The sequence below is a fragment of the Cryptomeria japonica genome, chromosome 10, assembly GCF_030272615.1.
Source record: "Cryptomeria japonica chromosome 10, Sugi_1.0, whole genome shotgun sequence".
Lineage (NCBI taxonomy): Eukaryota > Viridiplantae > Streptophyta > Pinopsida > Cupressales > Cupressaceae > Cryptomeria > Cryptomeria japonica.
This window is the reverse complement of record NC_081414.1, coordinates 796,402,079-796,424,519: the sequence shown is the minus strand read 5'-3', so window position 1 is coordinate 796,424,519 and position 22,441 is coordinate 796,402,079.

The following is a 22,441-nucleotide window of genomic DNA, read 5'->3' as shown; positions in this document are numbered from 1 at the left end:
TTGACATCAATGACAAAACCATACCAAAATACCAACGAAAACCAGTGCAACACATCCTAAAGACCAACATCTACAACCTTCTCTCTTAAGAAGTGATACCAAATAGAAACATGTTTAGTCCTTGAATGCATCACCAAATTATTTGAAATGTTAATTGCACTTGTACTATCACACATAATAGGAATTTCCTCATCACACATCACCTTAATATATTTGAGAGTTTGCTTCATCAAAATTTAACTTGAGTGCAATAGGATGTTTTTGCAATATATTTTGCTTTTATTATTGATAAAGTCACCGATTTCCACTTCCCAATGCCATGGAAAGAGGTAGGTTGTTAAAAAAAATTGTTTATTTTGCATAATTGATAAAAAAAATTACATTTTGAATTTAAAATCATTGATTTTGTTTATTTTTTTAATTTTTTGTTGCAAATATATCAGATTGTCAAAATCCAGAACCACAACAAGATGAAAACCCATAACAAAACCTGCAAAATACACCTCCAGCTCCTCCTTTAGACCATACACTAGCTACATAGGAGCAATTTCTTAATCAGTTAGGGAAAAACATTGTTAAAATAAGTAGACTGATTAATAAATTGAAAACATCTAACCTTGAGCATCATTTATCCCTTGCCACTAGCCTAGAAACATTAGCTAGTGGTGCCACTGCAGTTTCCACTCAAATTACAAAATGGGTAAACTATAGGGATAGGTTTCATGCATTTTATGAGAATGGATTATCATATGAGCAATCGAAAAACAAAAACATAAGTAAAGCACAAATATGTGCTCTTTTTGTTGATCATAGAACTGGTGAATCCTTATCTCTTAATGCAAAGAGGTTCCCCATACATTGGTGTACCAATGTGCAAATGAGGAATCTGTTTTGGAATAGGTGGTGGATGGTCTTTGATGAGACACCTTGTAATAATCATGAGGTGCTATTGTATTTTTTGAGGAAATTATATTGTGAGTGTGTCCTTAATGAGAAGCCTAATTATTTTTTCATGAGAGAGTTACATGGTAGAGGTGGCGGCTCTGCCCAAGATAGACTTGGAGCTCATAGGATAGTAGACTCATAGAGTTGTCACCTCCTAGCACCCAAACCCAGGGTGCATGTGACTGTCCTAGTAGCCCTAAAAGAGTTGATGGAGCTTCAGACTCTTCAGGCAGCCACAACATTGATTGACGCGATCATCCATCATGGGACATAGTTATCACACCCTCTTCTACCAGATGATGATCCATTAGTTGGGGAAGCTAGTGCTGGTTAGCCCATTCAACATGTGTGTCCTACTTGCTCAGGCATATGCACAGGGATGGATGATGAGGCCACTATAGATGGCTCCACAACCCATTTGTGCACGATTTGTGGGAGTAGATCTCAGACTAGCATGACTAAGGATGTGGCATTGATAAATGAATTGATGGCTATGTTGTTTGATAGTCAACCATAGACACAGGTGTGTTGATTTGAATTCATAACATTTTATTTATCAGTCACTTAAAATTGGTAATTGGATATGAATTTTCAGTTATAGATCAATTTAAATTGATACAAACAATATGAATTTCAAGATGCAGTAGTGACATCTGATATTCCTCTCGTAGTTATTGCAGCTGCAACTTCAACGCCTGAGGTATAAATTTTGTAACATGTTAAAATAGGATAGTACACTTTGAATTCAAAAAAATTACAAGATATACTAACTCTCTTTAATGCTTGACAAAAAAAAATTTGTAGGCTTTGTTAAGGGACCAAATATCCCAGATTGACGATGCCACGCTCTCAGCGATTGATTTTGGCCTACAGAGCTATGCGGTATCTTATTTTGTACACCTTAATTTATGTATTCTTTTGATGGAATTTATGAAAGTCATTTAATTTTAGATTTGTTAAATTATGTTTAATATTATCTGTACTAATATCTCGTGTTAATTTTCTTTTTTTTAGGGCACCCCCTCTGTGTCTAGGCCTGGTCCTCAATGAAAGAAATCCTCGAGGACGCCTAAACGTGGGAAGGAGGTAATTGAACACATTTTTAATTGTACAATTGTTTGAAAAGGTTGAAATTGTCTTAGTTGGAATTTTTAGATTGATTAGTTTTTTTTGTCTATTTTATATACAACGGTCATTGAGCTTTGTAGATATGTTGAATGCACCTGATACACCCAAGGATCGAGAGAGGGTGGAGCTATGTATTTCTACTTTATTTTCTTGATTTGATGATTGTATGCACATGTACATGTGAACTTGTAATGAGTTATAATCTTATCATTTTTCATACAGGAAATATCCATAGTTGCTTCATCAATGGTGAGCCCTCCTCCATGTACTCGAGAAGCATCTCAGGCTCTGGTACGCTTTTATTTTTTATATTACATTAATTGTTTTTAACCTAGAATACTTATAATTATATTAATTGTATTTAATCTTGATAATTTTTTGTATAGGTAATAGCAACAACTTCTCCATTAATGGTGAGCCCTCCTCAATCTATTGGAGAAGCATCTCAGGCTCCGGTACAGTTTTGTTCTCTATATCGTAGATTTTTAGTGTTTTGGATGTATATATGTTAGTACATTGTATTGATTGTATTTAATCGATGATATCCCCCTTCACGGTTCGACCATAACTTGGAGCCTTTGAAAAAGGTATTCAATAGAACTCCTAAGGCTGGCAAGAAGAAGACAGAGAAGACAGTAGATCCTAGATCAGCAGATGGGGTAATCTACATTTATATTGCAAAGAAATTATAGTTAAATGCATAATTATGTTGATAATTGTGGACTATTTTTTACAAAAGGATTCTAACTTAGCTTTTGAATTGTGGTTTTGCAGCCATCTACAGAGTCGCGTAGTGCATCGAAGAGGCTCGATTTTGATGATCCACCACAAACTGTATAGGATCATATAGTGTTATTTGTGTTCATTTAATGACCAATACATGTAGATATACTCTACATTTCTATTATATGTCAATTTGGACATGGAATATGCCACATTTTTGTAAAACTTGTATTGACTTGGCATACATGCCTTTTTTTATATATATAAATGATATTCAATCCAATAAATGTGTATTTTGTTCATTATTGTGCATTTCGTTGATATTGATAGGCATTTTTGATACATACAAAATTTGTTCATTGTGTTGATTATCATGCATTTTGATATATATATAAATAATTTTATAATTATTGATACGGTTAAATGATTATTGTTGATCGTTGTATTTGGTGGCTACCCTTTTATAAAGTTAAATGAATATTTGCCTATGTAATCAACAATATGAATATAAACTGTATGCGGGAAAAGCGGGTCGATAGAACTTAATATGTGAAAATGTTCCAGAATACTTGTCCACACACACACACAAGACTTCTTGGTGCAAGCTATGGAGTAATAAAGTATCACTCAGCTTCCAAAGGTGGGTCCCATGGTTCTTTATCTTACAATGTCCCTCAAACCAATGTTTTTGCTCTCAGATCACTAAGCAAAATGGTTTAGGGATGGCAAATGCAAGAACGAGGGATGCTTTGATAGATTTTAGTATGAGATGCATCCTAAGCTATGCATGATCTTAAAATGCAATAAACTAGATTATAAGATGACAAGGTTAGTATAAATACTATCCTAACATGATATATTAGTCTATGATTGAGCTAAAATGATAAAGAAATTATTCTAAACATGCATATTTAGACTAGTTCCTTATTTAAAAGAGGCTAAATGATGAGCATAAAAATGATATGAAAGCTTGAATGTATTTGAGCATAAGTATGATACTACAAATTTGGAGGATGTTTTTAAAATGGAGGAATGAGAGCTCTATTTATAGCAAAAACAGGGCAATGGATGGTCAGGATTGAAAGGCTTAATCAAGGGTTGAGTTTGAAAGTTGGGGATCCATGTTTGCAATTTGTACCAATGAAATGGTGACAAGTGTCAACATAGGGTTGGGTTGAGAGAAAGGGTTGGAGACATTAAATGCCTGAGAAGACCTTAAGGTTATCTAGAAGGTAAGGGTCAAGTCTAAATTAAGATTACCCATTGGATTAAGAGTTAATCCGAGGATAAACCCTTGTGCAAATGATTAAGAGATAATCATGGTCAAAGCATTAAATGCTTGATGAGACCCTTGGGTTGGATGAAGGTTGAGTTAAAAGAAATTCTTTAACCATGTAAGAGGGTTTGAGTTAACCATTAATGGTTATGAAGACTTTGGGGAATTAAGTGGTTGAAGGCTTGAAGCCTTTAATGGTTATCAAAGACTTTGAGGAATTAAGTGATGAAGGTTTGAAGTCTTTAATGGTTATCAAAGACTTTGAGGGTTTGAGAAGTGACCTCTCCTTGCTTAGGGATGTGACAAAGTTTAGAAGATGGGTTAGGCTAATTAGAAACGATTAGAAGAGTCTAGAAGGGATTTAGAAAGGGTTTTAGGAAGGCAAGTGGGGGATGTAGGATTTTGCAAGTGGATGGAGGGATAATAGGATTTAATTGAATTAAATGATTTAATCCAATTTGGTTGCAATTTGGGGAAATTAAATAAATTAGATTTATTCAATTTAGGATAGCTATTTAATTAAATTTGTATTTAATTAAAAGTGGATAGGGGGAATTTAATTGAATAAAATGATTTATTCATTAAATGGTATAGTGAATTTAATTTAAATAAATTGAGTAATTTACTTAATTAAATAGAGGAATGCGGGTATTTTAATTAAATTGGATTTAATTAAATAGAGAAATGAACATAAAATATTCATTTAGGAATATGGTCATTTTTATACGTCTACATTTTGCCCCTCTTTGAAGTGACGTGTGTGCACATGTTATTTCAAAGAAAATGATGCTTTATCATGATTTATGATCAAATGCAATTTTTGTGTCACTCTTTTGATTTGCAAGTCATGCCCCAGATTTGATTTGATGCGTGATGCCCCAGATTCGATATTTTGATGGTGATGCCCCCTCGGGAGATGAATCAATTTTTTTGAAAATTTTTGATTTGATATGATGAGTTGCTTGGATGTGTAGGATTTCGTCGATGTAAAATGTGTGTAAATTGATTCATCTCCCGATAATGTACAACGTGTAAGGTATAGGGGAGACCGCGACCATATTACAGGTCCATTTGGCTAACCCTAATTTCATTTTCCTCCTATAAAAAGGGGAAAAGAGCTTTGATTTGATTCATTTGTGCTTTGTTGACTTTGGAGAAAGAGAATTTGGTCTGCAAAGAAAATGCCTATTCCGTATTCCAGACACCGTTTCGAGCACGTTCGGAGGTACCGGAGACCTGCCGCGTATGGACCACCAGTAAGTCAACATTGAGCAAATTGTTTCATGTTGTTGATGTGAGTTTGATTTTGATATCTTTGTTTTGATGTGGAAACTAATATTGGATTTGTTTTGCTTGTTTTCAAGAGCGATTGGGTGTGGTTCAGTCGAGGGAGAGATTTCCGAGACTGTGGACATTGATACCGCGGTTGTCTCAGGCTGATCTGGACATTATTGAGAGATGTGGGTTGACCTCTCTTTTGGATATGCCTCGGTTCACTATGAACCGAGGGCTACTGATAGCATTGGCGGAGAGGTGGCATAGCGACACAAACACCTTTCATTTTGCTACTAGAGAGATGACAGTCACCCTAGAGGACTGTTACAGGATTCTGCGGATTCCCGTAGTAGGTGCACTACTACCATATGAGCAGTCGGAGGAGGGTGGGACAGAGGCACTGCGCCGTACCTTCCACGATGAGATAGTCTGTGGCTATGAGATCCTGTGGCAGGAGTTTTTGGACTTGGATTACGTACCACTGCCATCTGTACTAGCAGGGTTCATTGGTGGATTCCTTTGTCCTGATCGCAGGTCAAAGGGATTCTCGGTGGGATGGGGGCTGGTATTGGAGGAGATGGTGACACAAGGCCGGCGGTTTTCATGGGGATCAGCTATGCTGGCCTATCTATATAGGGGTCTACATGAGGTGGTATACCTTGGTTACGATAGTTTGTCAGCTGGCATGACACTGTTACAGGTATGGTGTTGGGAGCACATTCCAGTGGCGAGGCCACTAGCAGACAGGGACAGGCTTGTGGGATGCACATATGCGTATGGATACAGGGGTCTAGTTGTACAGCGTAAGCTGGGCAAACTAGAGCATTGGAGGAGAGTGCTTGATGATATAGATATGGTCACCTGGCGACCGTATACAGGATGTGAGGTGTGGGCAAAGGATGGGCTAGAGATGCCCTTTGTTTTCATGACCAGATACCTGATCGGGAGGACCCCATTTTTGATCGAGAGGTTTGTGATGACCTGAGTTTTGAGGCAGTTTGGGCGCCAGCAGGGTATTCCATAGGGAGCGTGCCTATATGCACGACGGCGGTAGGATGTAGCGGATTGGGGGCCGACCATTGATAGTGCAGTGGCAGTGGAGGAGTTTGTCAGGTTGGCCGGGCAGATATGGGATTATGCCCCTGAGATTCAGGATGCAAGCATGACTGATGAGTTTGCCCGATTGTTTGCTGTGTGGGCGGTGGCCAGGATATCTGATCCTGATGAGATGAGGCCAGCTATTGATTCAGATGAGGAGGAGGGAGAGGGAGATGATGATGATGATGGAGAGGATGGAGGAGATGGACGAGGGAGAGGAGATAGAGGGAGGCGGGGAGGTAGAGCTAGGAGAGGAGATAGGGGTGTGGAGAGAGCGGTGAGACAGGGGATGATAGATAGGGGGAGAGGTGGATTGGCTATTGGAGCCGGTGGAGAGGGGAGAGTGGGGGAGGTGCTAGCTGCGGTGGGGGGTGATGATGAGGTGAGGCGACTAGCACAAAGGAGGAGGATGGATGTGCTCCCACCTCCAGCACCGAGGACAGGTAGGGTAGGAGGAGTTGCCCCTGCACAGGTACCACTACAGGTTTGGATCCCTACACATGTTAAGGATGCGCAGATCTGGACCCTACAGGTGACTGTACAGTAGCTGCAGGCATAGATTTTGACATATCAGCGGTAGATTTCATAGTTGACCACTGAACAGGACTCCGAGATAGAGCGGAGGGGGCGAGCAGAGGAGGTAGTATCTAGTATGCAAAGAGCAGCGGTGGGTGGTCCAATGAGAGACACCCTGAGAGAGCTAGCATTGAGAGCTTAGGAGGCGGAGTATTATTGGCGGCACTATGAGGCTGTGGTACCCAGGGACCGGCGAGTACAGAGCTTTACACAGTCGAGATCTAGTCGATCTCGAGATACTGGGTCGCGGTCTAAGAGTCGAGGTGTTACAGGGCCACCGAGACAGGACCCTCCTGGGGATCTAGGGGCGGGTGCATCTGGAGCGAGACCATCTCCGTCAGGGGATAGTCATACTTGAGAGACGTGGTCTCTGTTGTATTTTTGATCATTGTTATTCTTTGTACTGGACACAGTTTTGATACATTTTGTACCTTTTGATCATTTTTGGAGATATATATATATATACGGCACCATTTTCTTTGATCATGTGGTGTGTTTATATGGATTCATGTGATGTGAGTTATTTTTTCATGATGATGCAATGCTTAAATAGATGATATAATGTATGATGTAGGATGTATGCTTTTATATGCTGTGAGATGTATCTTGTATGATTTGATATGCAACTAAATGTATCTTAAAAATGAGATGTATGATTTAATATGCAACTAAATGTAAAATGATATGCAAGTATGTTAAAATGATATGCAACTAATTGTAAAATGATATGCAAACATGTTAAATGATATGCAACTATTTTTTTGGTAGCATCCTCATTCTGTATTTGCCATCCGATATAGCCATTTGTTTGCTTTCTTTGTAGATATCATCATTGAGCATTGATTTGTTTAGGATATGTTGAAAATTTATACAAGCATAATGGTATAATTGAACCATAATGACCTGAGAAAAATTTACATGATATTTGATTTTGCAAGATAGCACAAGCGTCAAGGTATAATTGAACCAGGACGACCTGAGTGCGTATTGCGTAAACAGACAAGATTAGATCATTTGAATGCATGAAGTGGAATCAGGCCTTCAGTGATATTCGATGTATCACGTCTCAAGGCAAGTATTCACACAGTACAAGTGATCGCCTCCCTGACAGAAGACTAAGAAAATATTGGAGGTTCCCCATGATCTCTAGCTGTGAAGCATTTTAGTGAGAAAAGGGAGAAAATCCAATAAGTCAAAAAGTTCAAAATGCAAAACTAGTTAAGATTTTTATGTGATAATGCATCATCCAGTATTTCAGAAAATCATCCATCCTTGGTATTTTTGTGAATTGTTTTGTTTTCTTTTGCGATGAAGCATAGTTTTTGGTTTGTCGGATGTCATGCTTTTAAGTTTTGCAAATAGCCCTGATGTCTTGAATGTTTGCAATATTTGAGACGATTTGAATACCCCTAGCTGAGTGTGCCTCTTGATGTGAATATGTACAGTGATTTCCAAGTCATGGTGGATTAGTGGTAAGAGGATATATATGAATAACCAGGATAGTGACTACGCTAAGTATGTCCTGAATGGATATGTGCTAAGTGTCAGGCAATGGCTGATAGTGTTTGGATGGAGAAACAGTAAGGAGATAGATAGAGGAGCCATTCTTTCACAAGAGCGCCTGTTTACCAGGTTTTCACCATTTGTTTTTATTGTACTTTATGTTTTTGCTTTTTCTGGATTTTTTTGATTATTTTTGCTTATTTTTGGCTTTTGCCGTGCACTAGGCTACTTAAGTGTAGTACCTCTTTAGATGGATGTTGTTAGTTGGTTCGTCGAGCACATCTCCTTCTGAAGTCGTTAGCTGATAGGCACCTGATCCATAGACTGATATGATAACATAGGGACCCAACTAGTTAGGTTCAAATTTCCCTTTCTTTTCTCGATCTTGCTGATTTCTTGGATTTTCTTTGAGGACTAGGTCACCAACCTTGAAGTTGCGGGGGATGACTTTGTGATTGTAGCTTTTGCACATGCGTTGTTGATATTCTTTGAGATGAGTATAAGCATGCTGACGTCTTTCATCTAATAGTTCAAGTTCTTGCAGTTGGTTAACTCGATACTCTTCATCTGGAATTAAGCCTTTCAAAGAGACTCTGAGAGACGGGATTTCTACTTCCAGGGGTAAAATGGCTTCTGATCCATATACAAATGAGTATGGTGTTGCTCCTGTATGTGTGCGGATGCTGGTTCTGTATGCCCAAAGTGCTGGATTGAGTTGTACGTGCCAATCTTTGCCTGCATCATTCATCGTTTTCTTGAGGATTTTCAGTATTATCTTGTTAGACGCTTCCGCTTGACCATTTCCCTGTGGGTAGTATGGTGTAGAGAATCTATGTTGGATTTTTAATTTTTCACATAGTTCTTGGACATCTTGATTTTTGAAAGGTCATCCATTATCTGTGATGATTGAACTTGGAATACCATATCTGCAGATCAGATAATTGAGGATAAAAGAGACAATTTGTTTCCCAGTCACTGTGGTCATGGGAACTGCTTCTATCCATTTGGTAAAGTATTTTGTTGCTGTTATAATGAACTTATGTCCATTTGAAGATGAAGGATGAATTTTGCCTACTAAGTCCAGGCCCTACTGACAAAAGGGCCAGGATGTTGTAAATGGCTGCAGTTCCTGTGCTGGTGCATGTATCAGATTACCATGGATCTGGCATTTAGGACATTTCTTAGTGAAGTGATATGAGTTTTTCTCCATTGTAGGCCAGCAGTATCCCATCCTTAGAAGCTTTTTAGCAAGAGTAGTACCACTTGAATGTGTGCCACAAATACCTTCGTGAAGCTCGTGTAAAGCAGAATCAGAATCATTACGATCAAGGCAATGAAGAAGAGTACCATCTAGACCTCGACAATACAAAGTATCAGCGGTAAGGGTGTAACGGGCAGCTTGTCGGATAAAGTTATGTTTTTGGTTACGGGATTGGTCAATTGGTAAGATATTGTGCTTGAGGTAGTCGTATATCGGTCCATATAACGGAGAATCTGAACTAGTCAAGGCATAGATAACCTGGGATTCAGAGTGGTCATAGGCGGGGGAGAACAATTGCTCTACCAGGAACTCGTAACGACTCTATTGCTCTGGAATTTGTAATAGTGAAGCGATAGTAGCCATTGCATTGGCTGCTTTGTTGTTCAATCTTGGTATTTGCTCGAAGTCGATGTGCACAAAATACTATTTGAAGTCATCTACCATTCACTTGTAGGGTAGTATCTTGTCATCCTTTGTCTAATAGTCGTTGTTGATTTGATGGACTACTAGTTGTGAGTCTCCATAGACCTTTAACTCTGTGATTTTCCATTCTACGGCCGTTTTGATGCCTATAACCAGTGCCTCATATTCAACCACATTATTTGTGCATGGAAACATAAGCCTATATGATCTTGGTATAGTGTGTCCTTCAGGAGTGATGAACAAAATGCTAGCACTTGAACCATGTTGTGTATAGGATCCGTCAAAGTATAGGGTCCATTGTTTAGTAGAAAGAGCAAGAACGTCCCTGTCTGGAAATTCAATCTCCATGGTGTGTTTGCCTGGTAGTGGTGCTTCAGCCAACTGATCTGCAATTGCTTGTCCTTTGATTGCTCATCTTTTTGTGTATTGGATGTCAAGTTCACTGAGAATCATGACCCATTTAGCCAATCGGCCTGTAAGAGCTGCCTTGCTGAGTAGATATTTGAGAGGATCAATTTTCGTGACTAGCTTGATGGTGTGTGCTAGCATATAATGTCAGAACTTCTGAGATGCGAAGACCACTATTAGGCAAGCCTTTTCAATGAATGTATAGTTGAGTTCATAGCCATTCAATGTCCTACTAATGTAATATATGGCGCGTTCCTTCCCTTGTTGATCTTCTTGTGCCAATAGTGCCCCCAGCAATATATCTGTTATTGAGATATATAAGATAAGAGGCTTTCCTGTGACTGGTGGTACTAGAACTGGTGGATTCATCAGGTACTGTTTGATTTGGTAAAAAGATTCTGCACACTTGGTCTCCCATTTGAAGGGTACATTTTTGTGGAGTAAATGGTTAAATGGTAGACTTTTATCTGCTAGCTGAGCGATGAATCGCCTGATTGATTGAAGTCGTCCTTGTAGAGATCTGAGTTGACTGATATTCTTTGGTGGTGGCATGTTCATAATGGCTTGTACCTTTGCTGGATCTACTTCAATACCTTTAGCTGAGACAATGTAGCCTAGTAACTTGCCTGATATAACCCCGAAGACACACTTCTTAGGGTTGAGCCTGACTTGGAATTTCTCCAATCAATCAAAGATCTTTGTTAGGATGTTGAGATGTTTTGCTCTGGTGAAGGATTTAGTGAGTAAATCATCCACATAGTCTTCCATAAATGTATGCATCATGTCATGGAATATTGTGGTCATTGCTCTTTGATAAGTGGCTCCTGCATTTTTTAAGCCAAAAGGCATAACATTCCAATAGTACGTTCCCCAAGGATAGGTGAATGCGGTTTTATCTTGATCTTCTGGGGCTATTTTGATTTGATTATAGCCTGAGAAACCATCCATTAGTGAGAGCATTGCATGGTCTGCTGTGAGATCGACAATTATGTCAATACTGGGCAGAGGAAAGTCGTCCTTTGGACAAGCTTTGTTGATGTCTCTGAAGTCAGTGCAGATTCTGATACTACCATCTGGTTTTGATACTGGAACGATGTTGGAAATCCACTCTGCATAGTCAATGGGTCGGATGAATCCAACGTCTAATAATTTCTTTAGTTCAGTTTTGACCATGAGTGCCACCTGTGGATTCATCTTTCGTAGCTTTTGCTTGACTGGTTTAACTCCTGAAGAGATGGACAAGTGATGCATAATTAAGTGTGGATCCACTCCGAGCATATCAGCATATGACCAAGCAAAGTTAATTTGCTGTTCTTTAAAGAAAATGATGAATGCTAATCTTTCTTCCTCTATCAGAGATTCTGCAAGGTGTAGGTTTCTGACTACTTCGGTGGTACCAATGTTGATTGATTGAGTGGGCTCAATCAATATGGGTGATTGCTCATGAAAGTGCTCAGGAAGAGTGTCAAGTCTCCCATCGTTAGGTGCCTTAAAAAGGTTTTCACCCTCAAATGCATCCTTTATTTTTACTTTTTTGTGATCTAGAACTGCCATTGACTGGTTTTTAGCATCAGATCCTTTATTTGGTTCATTTTTGCGACTGAGAGACTTGGCACTCCCTGGTTTGTAGACATCGTTATTTCATTCACTGGTAGAGCCTGTTTCCGGATTTATGGTACATAGGTAATGGATAATAGATTCAACATCTGGGAAAATTGGTATATCATGGATTTCAGGTTCATCCCAGTCGATGAGGTCAGGAAAGACAAGCGGTAAGGAATCATTAGGTGGATCAAGTTCAGCTACTGTGAGTGTTAGGACGGAGTTTTCATCGTGATTGTTCTTGGTTTTAAAGAAGTTCAGGATTTCGTCGAGGTCTTCGATGGTATTATTTTCTACATAGACTTGTTCATAATGTTTTTGTTCGCTTTCTGTGGTGTCATAGATATTCTGCGGTCCAAATTCAAGAGGTCTATCTCTTGTGTTATGTTCTTCTTGAGAAAGAGATATAGAATCGGTATCATTAGGGATATCTGTAGTAGCATTGGAGCAGGTTCCCCATTCATATTCATTGGAATCAGTCTCTGAGGCATCATCCCAGATTTTATTAGTGTTGTAAACTGGTATGTTGTATGGTGAAAACAAATCTTTGACGATAGATACCATTTTGATAGTTTTTGTTGATTCTGCGTCAGATCCGTCTTCTATTTTCTGTATTTGTTCATAGACTGTGCTTCTTTGGGGAGAAACAAAGGTATCCGAAGATGATTTTATTTGTTCTTGAGATATTGGTGTCTAAATATGAGCTACTACTGCAGATATGGCCCTTTTGTGTTTTAGAAGCTTTTCCTAATGTAACTTCTGATCCTGACATTCCCGTGCCTTGCAGATTGTTTCTGCTGATTCAAAGAGTGCTTCCTGCTAGGACTCTTCTTTATACTTCGTCTTTACTTTCCATTGAGGTTTTGTAGTTAGGTGTCGTGGCCTTTTTAATAGGAAGGTGAGCTCACGACCCAATCTTGCTTTGTTTCTATTAGGTTGGGAAGGAAGATTTATAGGTTCAGTGACTCCTTCCTTGCGTTTCCCAATAGGTCCTTTACCATCATATCCCATTTGCTGCATGATTAAGTATCCTTTTCCATATAGGTGTGTAGGTAGAACAATGTCCAGAGCGGCTGCTCTATTATCTTCTTTCTCATCTTTGTATAACCAGCTAAGAATATCCTTGTCTTCTGATTCATGTGCCAGAGTGCCCAATTAGATGAAGGTACCATCAAATTTGGTGATGGGCTGAGTGACTAGATGTGTTGATGTAGTAGGCAACCCATGAGATCTAGGTGATGTTGGCAATTTGGCCAAACATAAAGGCTCCAAAGAGTATTCTCCGATACCTTGGTCTTTGATTTGCATTTTCTGTTTGAAGTCTCTCCATAAGGAGTTGGATTTTGCTGTTTGTTGATCTGATGTTGAAGATTGCTTCTTTTCTCTATTATGAGGAACCAAACTGTCTTGGGCTGCCCCCATTGCGTTGGAATGTTGAAATGGATTGTGATCAGTAGATATGGATACTTCTTGTCCATCATAAGGAAATTTTACACACCGGTGATATGTGGAAGGTACTGCTTGCATTTCATGTATCTAGGGTCGCCCTAATAAAATATTGTAGGTAAGGTCTATGTCCAAGACCTGACATACAGTATCCTTTTGTATTGGTCCCACTTGAATAGGTAATATCACAATTCCTTTAGAGGACCTTTCCTCATCATCATATGCCTTTATGGTAATCTTCTTGCAGGGATCAATAGATTCTTTTGAGAAGCCTAATGTACGGATAAGCTTTAAAGTACATATATTAAGTCCGGCTCCTCCATCTATTAGGACTCTTTTTACTTGGTGCTTGCAAACAATGACTTCGATATGGAGAGGAGTATTATGCGGATGGATTAATGAAACATTGTCATGTTCTGAGAAGGTAAGGTTATGAGGTCCAGTCATATGGGCAACCATGGCTTGAAATCTGTCCGTATCCAAATTTTGAGGTACATTGGTTTCCAATAGCGCTTGTTCTAATATGTCTTTGTGCTTTGATGATAGTTTCAACAATTCTAGTATAGATATCTGTGTTGGAGTTTTACGTAGTTGGCTAACCAAGTCATATTGGATTTTTGGTGTGGTAGTTGTAGGTGCAGTATGTCCTTTCAAGACATATTTCTGAGTTCGGGTTGTTACATTGATAGATTCATGATCATGCTTATCTCGGATGGTGATGACATTTACTTGATGATCTTCAGCTGATATGTGATTTATGGTGTTGTTGTAGATATGGTTGATACGAGCTCCGCGTGTATTATCCGAGGTTGAAGCTCCATCTTTGTAATTTGGAAGAGGATTTTTAAAGGCTCCATGATCACTATTTGTTTTGAGACCATCTATTGTTAAGTCACCTTGATCAATCATATCTTGCACCACGTGTTTTAACCTCATGCAATCGTTCATCTGATGACCCTTGTTACGATAGTAATCACAATAGTGTGAATCATTCCACCAAGTGGTTTGATTTGAAGTTCATAGTTGCTGATTGGAGGCAAGAAAAGAATTTTGTGTGTCAAAAGTTCTCTGAATGCTGATTCTAGTGATTGCCCCAGTGGTGTGAAGATACGCTTTTGGAAATTGTTTGTGTTGTTGCGTGAATTGTTGCTAGGTCCTGGATTCATGTTTTTGCTTTGAGTATCATTGGTGTTGCTTGTGTTGAGTTGTTCTTGATAGGTGTTTGGTGCATATGTGTTAGCATTTGGATTAGCATTCTTAGGATTTTTCGTGTTTTGAGGATTTCTGGATAATGCGAGCACTGGTTGTTTAGATTTGGGATCATATGATTCATTGTTGCCTTCATTTTTGTTTCGAGTCCAAAATCGAGATTTGTCAAGGTTGGTGTTGTTCTAGTTATTGTAGTTTGATGAGTTTGTTCCCTCCTTGTAAAATTTGAGTGTTCCTTTTTTGACACATGCTTCTTCTACTTGAATGCCATTCTCAATTAATTTAGCGAAAGATGGTATGCATTGAAGTTTTAGTCTGTAACTCATTTCACTATTCAAGTTATCGATGAAGATTTCCATTTTCTCCTTCTCGGGAATATCTCAAGGATATCTGGATACCACACGTCGCCAGCGTTGAAGGAATATCATGAATGTTTCATTGTTCTTTTGTTTGGTGTTGCAAACATCTAGCATGGTTATGGCATGTTGGATGTTGTAGGAATATTGGGTTATGAATTTGTTAACCAATTCATCAAATGATCTAACAGGTGGTGTAATTTTGGATAACCATTCCATAGTTTGCCCTCCCAAGCTTCTGGGGAATAACCTCATCAAATAGGTGTCATCATGAGCAAATTCAAGGCTCAGTGTGCAAAATTCTCGAACATGATCTCGAGGATCACTTTTTCCATCATATTTATCAAATTTGGGAACGTCTAAGTTTGGAGGAAAAGGCACCATGTTCAATCTTTTGTCAAATGGATAAGGACATATTTCGTTTAAAGAGTACTGCACTGTTGTCCCTTGTTGCATATCCTGTATTTGCCTTTGCAACATTTGCATTTGTTGAGTAAGGGCAGCCAAAGGTATATTGTCTTGTCGAGGGAAAAGTTCTTCCCTTGTATTTGTTCTCAGCTGAAAAGGTGTGGTAAATGGTATATTTTGCTCTGGTGTTTCTAGTTCAGGTATACGCATTTCTGGTATGCGTTGCTCTAGGATGTGTTGCTCAGGTATTTGTTGTTCAAAGTTACGAGTTTCTTCTTCTCTTTGTTGTTCTTGATATGCATATTGTCGAGATCCAATTTTAAAGATGTTTGAGTCTAAATCTTTGGGAAGTTTAACGCCTTTACTTGTAAGCATGAGCAGATATTTTTCTTTGTCATTTTCCATGAGCTTTTCTACAAGCTTTTGGAATGAGGGGTTTTCCCGACATTCCCGAAGAAGTGCTTCAGTAATTTCAGGTTCTTCTAAGGGTGGAACTTCAAAAGGATTTGACAATCTTCGATTCATACTAGACTCAACATGTGTCTCGCTTTGTTTGTTTCTTTGAGAGCGAGTAACAGGCATTTTAGTAGAAACTCTCAGTGATGAAAGGGACAAAAGCCTCGTTGATATGTTGTTCGGGGGTGGGTGGTTCTGGTCGAGATGTGTTATAAGTGATACAGTCATCGGGCAAGAATGCTAGATTGATTTTTCCGTTGCGGTTTATGGTTTGATTAAAAGCAGACTTTTGACAGTAGGCTCTTGTTTTCAAGGGTTCCTTGTCAAATTTGTTGGATTTGTTTTGGATATAACATTTGACGTGATGGAGGAATACCCGATGAGATTTGAATAGTTGACGATTGATGTATAAGAACTTGTTTCTCTTGATGAATTTGGAAAAACTAGGTTGTTGTTTCTTCAACGTGATGTTACGATAAAGGTTCTTTCTTCTCAAAATATGAGGATTAGTCATGCATGAGTGATCAATGGTTTCCTTTGATTTGTTTGGATTTAGTTGATCTTGTTTGAAAAATTTCAAATCTTACTTTATCAGAGTGAAGGTTTAGATGCCCTTTCACGACAAAGTGTGTCAAATGATATGGATAAAAGCTTCCCGATATGGAAACTTGATTTGACAATTTGAAAATTTTAAACAAGTGGTTTTTGTGAGATAAAATCCGTAAGATGGTAAAGGATTCTGTTGATACAATTGATGAGGTTTCCAGATTATGATAAGATAGACATGTTTTATCGTGCGATTCATTTAGGATTTTACAACGTTTGTTTTGACACAAATTTAGCTCAAGAAATAATCTTAACGGTTTGTTTTTGCTATTCTTATTTGATGAAAAATGATGTCTGATGGAGAAGGTTTCTAAAAATGTTTTTGAAATTTAAAATTTCTCACTGTTTTGACCTCTGTTTTTGTGTTTTGGATCACGTGCTAAAACAGAGGCTATATGCGCTACCAAATTTACCCCACGCGCTAAAATACGGACCACATGCACTAGGTTGCCCCCAGACATGCGCTAAAGTTTTGAATGTTCAAAAATGTTTTCTATTTGTTTTGAAAAAGCTATGCGCTACGCTGGGCCTGCTATGCGTTAACCTGTAAACCTGATGTGCTACTGTTTAGCCTCTACGCGCTAAGCTGATGTTTCCACGCGCTAGACTGTTTCTTTGATGCGCTAAAGGATTTTACACTGTTTTGCCTTGAGATAAAACGCTATTGTTTTAAACTGACGTGCTAATTTGAGGTTTGGATGTGCTAACATAAAGTCTACACGCACTAAGAAGTTGCTCTTATGCGCTAAACTGTCCTGATTTTTTTTTTGGTTGATTTTTTTCAACTTTTGAACTTTTGTTGTGAAATTTTCAAGTTTGATGGATGATTTTCTGAAGTAGTAAATGCAAGCACGGCACAAAAATTACAACCATTTTGCCTAATCTAACAAAGAGTGTATGTTCTACGAGGATGTGTTCAAATCCCCAATGTTTTAACAGGTTTTGATGCGAATAAATACACTTCAAAAAGACTCTTTAGTCAAGGGTCATAAATAACATCATAGCCCACTAGTCTCGATACTCCGTCAGCTCAAACAACCGTGTCACCCCCTAGAAGGCGCCCATTTTTTTGCCTTTTGCCAGAAATTAACCCAAAGTGAATCGCTTCACAATTGAGTAGTTATCTTGGGAGATATATGGTGAGTAATCTTGGGGGTGGATTCTTCCCCACCCTTGCACTATGATGTTATAAATGTCTGGTTACTGACTCGGTTCAAAGCTTCTATTTCTATGGTTCGTAATCAGGCTTCCCATTCAACCGTCAGTGATAAACTCCCTCAGGAGGCTTCCCAACCTTTAGAACAAAGGCTTTACGTATCTCAAGGATACTGGGGGAAGGCTAATCATTGCGCGCAACCGTTGAAAAGGACTTTCGTCACTTTCCACATTTGATTATAGTGGGTTGGAATTCTTGGCGTCAAAGTCGTTCCCCACTTAGGTCGTTCCCTTCACACCGGCCATAAACGGCTTTAAGAGTTGATTTCAACTCCTTGGGAAGGCAGGTCTACTAAAGGTTTTATTGCTTGAAGTAAAGAAAGATTTTAAGAGTGGTCTGGATTTTTGATCACCCAGTTAAGGGGAGAGCATATTCCTTCCACTTTCGAGACAAGGCAATCAAGTTATTCTTTTTAGCCTTTCAGATAATGATTTGTTGTTTTCTATTTGGAGATGTTGATCCAACAAGCATGATGTTCTTTTTAACCCTTCATAGCAATGATTTTCTAATCTAGGAAAATAATTTGGTTAACAAAGCAAAATTTCAATCTTTGGTGGTCACCAAAAGAAATTGATAAAAGAAAATTGTCCAGCTCTACCTGCAAGAAATTGTCAATCCTGCAAAATTTTAGTTAAATAGTTAGAAAAATCCGGATTTTGGTGGACTTCTACAAGTCTAAATTTAATTTCGGTTACAATTTTTTTTTTTTTTTGCCTTCTGTCTACGATGCACTACAGAAAGGACTGTACGCGCTACAATATATTCTAGATGCACTAAAGTTATGTATAAATGCGCTACACTGTTTGCTGGATGTGCTACTCTGTGCGTCGGAAGCGCTGCTCTATTTTTCTCCCGCCCTGAGACCCACAAGAAAAGTGATGATTTGATGCACCAAAAGATGGACTTCACGCGCTGGATAATGGAATTCACACACTAGATCATGGACTAGATGCGCTATCTAACCGACCCGACGCGCCAATATATTTTTCAGATGCGCTACTCTGTTTTTCTTCCGCATTGAGACCTACAAGAAAATTTTAGTGGAGGTCATGCGCTAAAGAAAGGACTTTACGCGCTAGAGTAGAGACCCCATGCGCTAAACAGTAGGCGGGACGCACTAGACTGTTAACCGGATGCATTAGGGAATGTTTCCCACGCGCTGATTCTTGTTTCCTATGGACTTGCAAAGTGGTTAATTTTAAAAACTAATTTGATATATTAGGTTGAGCCCCACGGTGGGCGCCGGAAATGTATGCGGGAAAAGCGGGTCGATAGAACTTAATATGTGAAAATGTTCCAGAATACTTGTCCACACACACACACACAGGACTTCTTGGTGCAAGCTATGGAGTAATAAAGTATCACTCAGCTTCCCAAGGTGGGTCCCATGGTTCTCTATCTTACAATGTCCCTCAAACCAATGTTTTTGCTCTCAGATCACTGAGCAAAATGGTTTAGGGATGGCAAATGCAAGAACGAGGGATGCTTTGATAGATTTTAGTATGAGATGCATCCTAAGCTATGCATGATCTTAAAATGCAATAAACTAGATTATAAGATGACAAGGTTAGTATAAATACTATCCTAACATGATATATTAGTCTATGATTGAGCTAAAATGATAAAAAAATTATTCTAAACATGCATATTTAGACTAGTTCCTGATTTAAAAGAGGTTAAATGATGAGCATAAAAATGATATGAAAGCTTGAATGTATTTGAGCATAAGTATGATACTACAAATTTGGAGGATGTTTTTAAAATGGAGGAATGAGAGCTCTATTTATAGCAAAAATAGGGCAATGGATGGTCAGGATTGAAAGGCTTAATCAAGGGTTGAGTTTGAAAGTTGGGGATCCATGTTTGCAATTTGCACCACTGAAATGGTGACAAGTGTCAACATAGGGTTGGGTTGAGAGAAGGGGTTGGAGACATTAAATGCCTGAGAAGACCTTAAGGTTATCTAGAAGGTAAGGGTCAAGTCTAAATTAAGATTACCCATTGGATTAAGAGTTAATCCGAGGATAAACCCTTGTGCAAATGATTAAGAGATAATCATGGTCAAAACATTAAATGGTTGATGAGACCCTTGGGTTGGATGAAGGTTGAGTTAAAAGAAATTCTTCAACCATGTAAGAGGGTTTGAGTTAACCATTAATGGTTATGAAGACTTTGGGGAGTTAAGTGGTTGAAGACTTGAAGCCTTTAATAGTTATCAAAGACTTTGAGGAATTAAGTGGTTGAAGGTTTGAAGCCTTTAATGGTTATCAAAGACTTTGAGGGTTTGAGAAGTGACCTCCCCTTGCTTAGGGATGTGATAAAGTTTAGAAGATGGGTTAGGCTAATTAGAAGCGATTAGAAGAGTCTAGAAGGGATTTAGAAAGGGTTTTAGGAAGGCAAGTGGGGGATGTAGGATTTTGCAAGTGGATGGAGGGATAATAGGATTTAATTGAATTAAATGATTTAATCCAATTTGGATGCAATTTGGAGAAATTAAATAAATTAGATTTATTCAATTTAGGATAACTATTTAATTAAATTTGTATTTAATTAAAAGTGGATAGGGGGAATTTAATTGAATAAAATGATTTATTCATTAAATGGTATAGTGAATTTAATTTAAATAAATTGAGTAATTTACTTAATTAAATAGAGGAATGCGGGTATTTTAATGAAATTGGATTTAATTAAATAGAGAAATGAACATAAAATATTCATTTAGGAATATGGTCATTTTTATACGTCTACATAAACAACAAAAATCTATTATATAAAGCATTGCAATCATGGAATGTGATTTGATAAACTTTCTAAAATATTGAATTAACCCTACAAAACTCCTTGTCTCAATGAAAATGAAATTCAATGGTAATGGTCAGATTTGATCCATGGTAATGATCATTGGATGCTTTTGATTCCTTTTGTTTATATTTGTCAATGTGAGTGGTGCGATAGCACCCTCATGCTCGCAATGGTCAAATTTTGGTTTTCGTACTGTTCTCCATTGTTTTATCTAAATAAGGTGATTTGGGACCATTAATGGTCATTTGAAGTCATTTTTGAAAGTTTGGGGTCATTTGGATAAAAAATGTAAAATTTTCTCATTTATGGAAGTGAGAAGTTGAACGTTACTTTCTTGTGTGCAAAAAAGATGGAGATGAAAATGGTGAAAGATGTTTCTTTTGTTCCCCTTAGACGTATTACTAGTGTTAAATTTAGCTTAGCCACTTCTGAAGAAACAATAAGTCTCTTCTCTTTTTTTTGACCTTAATTTATGCCAAGAAAATTGAAAGATGTTGTCAAATATGTTGTCAAAGTTTCTTAGTTGTTGTCAAAGTTGCTCACTTGTTGTCAAAGTTGCTTAGTTGTTGTCAAACTTGTCAAACTTGTCAAAGTTGCAAGGTAGGCTAGAATTAATTTTGTTCGTCATGGGCACAAACCAAAATCACGAGCACATCTGGTAGGTAGCTTTATACTATTCATGATCCTTTTGTGCCTCCCAAAGCACCGTAACGTTCAGAGTCATACCCTACCGGTGGGATCTCTCAAGTGCCTTGAGTTTAAAAAATTGTCAAACTTTGATAGATTGTTTCTCCCAATCCAGGACACATATGATCGATCTGTTTGAACTTGTAGGGTCATGTGAGGCTCTTCTAAAATGGCCTATCTTGGTATCTGATGACTCCGAGCCATTTTCAAATGGTAGCATTTTTGGTCTGCTGCAAAAACCATTAGTTGCATGCAATGCAAAGTTGCAAGATAGGCTAGAATTGATTCTGTCCATCGTGGGCACAAACCAACATCATGAACACCTCTAAGTGGGTAGGCTTACTCTAGGCATTCTCCTGTTGTGCCTCCCAAAGTGTCAAAACATCGAGAGTCATACCCTACCGGTGCGATCTCTCAAGTGCCCTAAGTCCAAAAAAATTTCAAACTTTGACGGATTGTTTCTCTCAATCCAGGACATATATGATTGATTTTTTTGAACTTGTAGGGTCACATGAGGCTCTTCTACAATGGCCTATCTTGGTTTCTGATGACTCGAAGCCATTTTCAAATGGTAGCATTTTTTTGCCTGCTACAAAAACCATCAGTCACATGCAATGCAAAGTTGCAAGAAAGGCTAGAATTGATTTTGTCCATCATGGGCACAAACTGAAGCAATCACCGGTGAGGAGGAACCTCAAAGAGATCAATCTGGACTGGTCTGCAAGATTAAACATAACAGAAACACAAGGATATGATGGAGGCAATTTAGAATAGATTTTTTTATTGCATGAAAATTTATTCCAACCAACTGGTAACAACCAAGTTATAGTATACCATCTCACGGGCCTAGTAGAACATACAAAATAGGTCACAACCGGGACCTTGAATCTTGAGATCTATCTTCTATGCACAGTCTAGCTAATTGACTCTTTGATTCATTACAATCTAATACACAATTACAATTATATATATATATATATATATATATATATATATATATATATCGATCCAAAGGATCCAGTCAGCCCAAAAGGGAT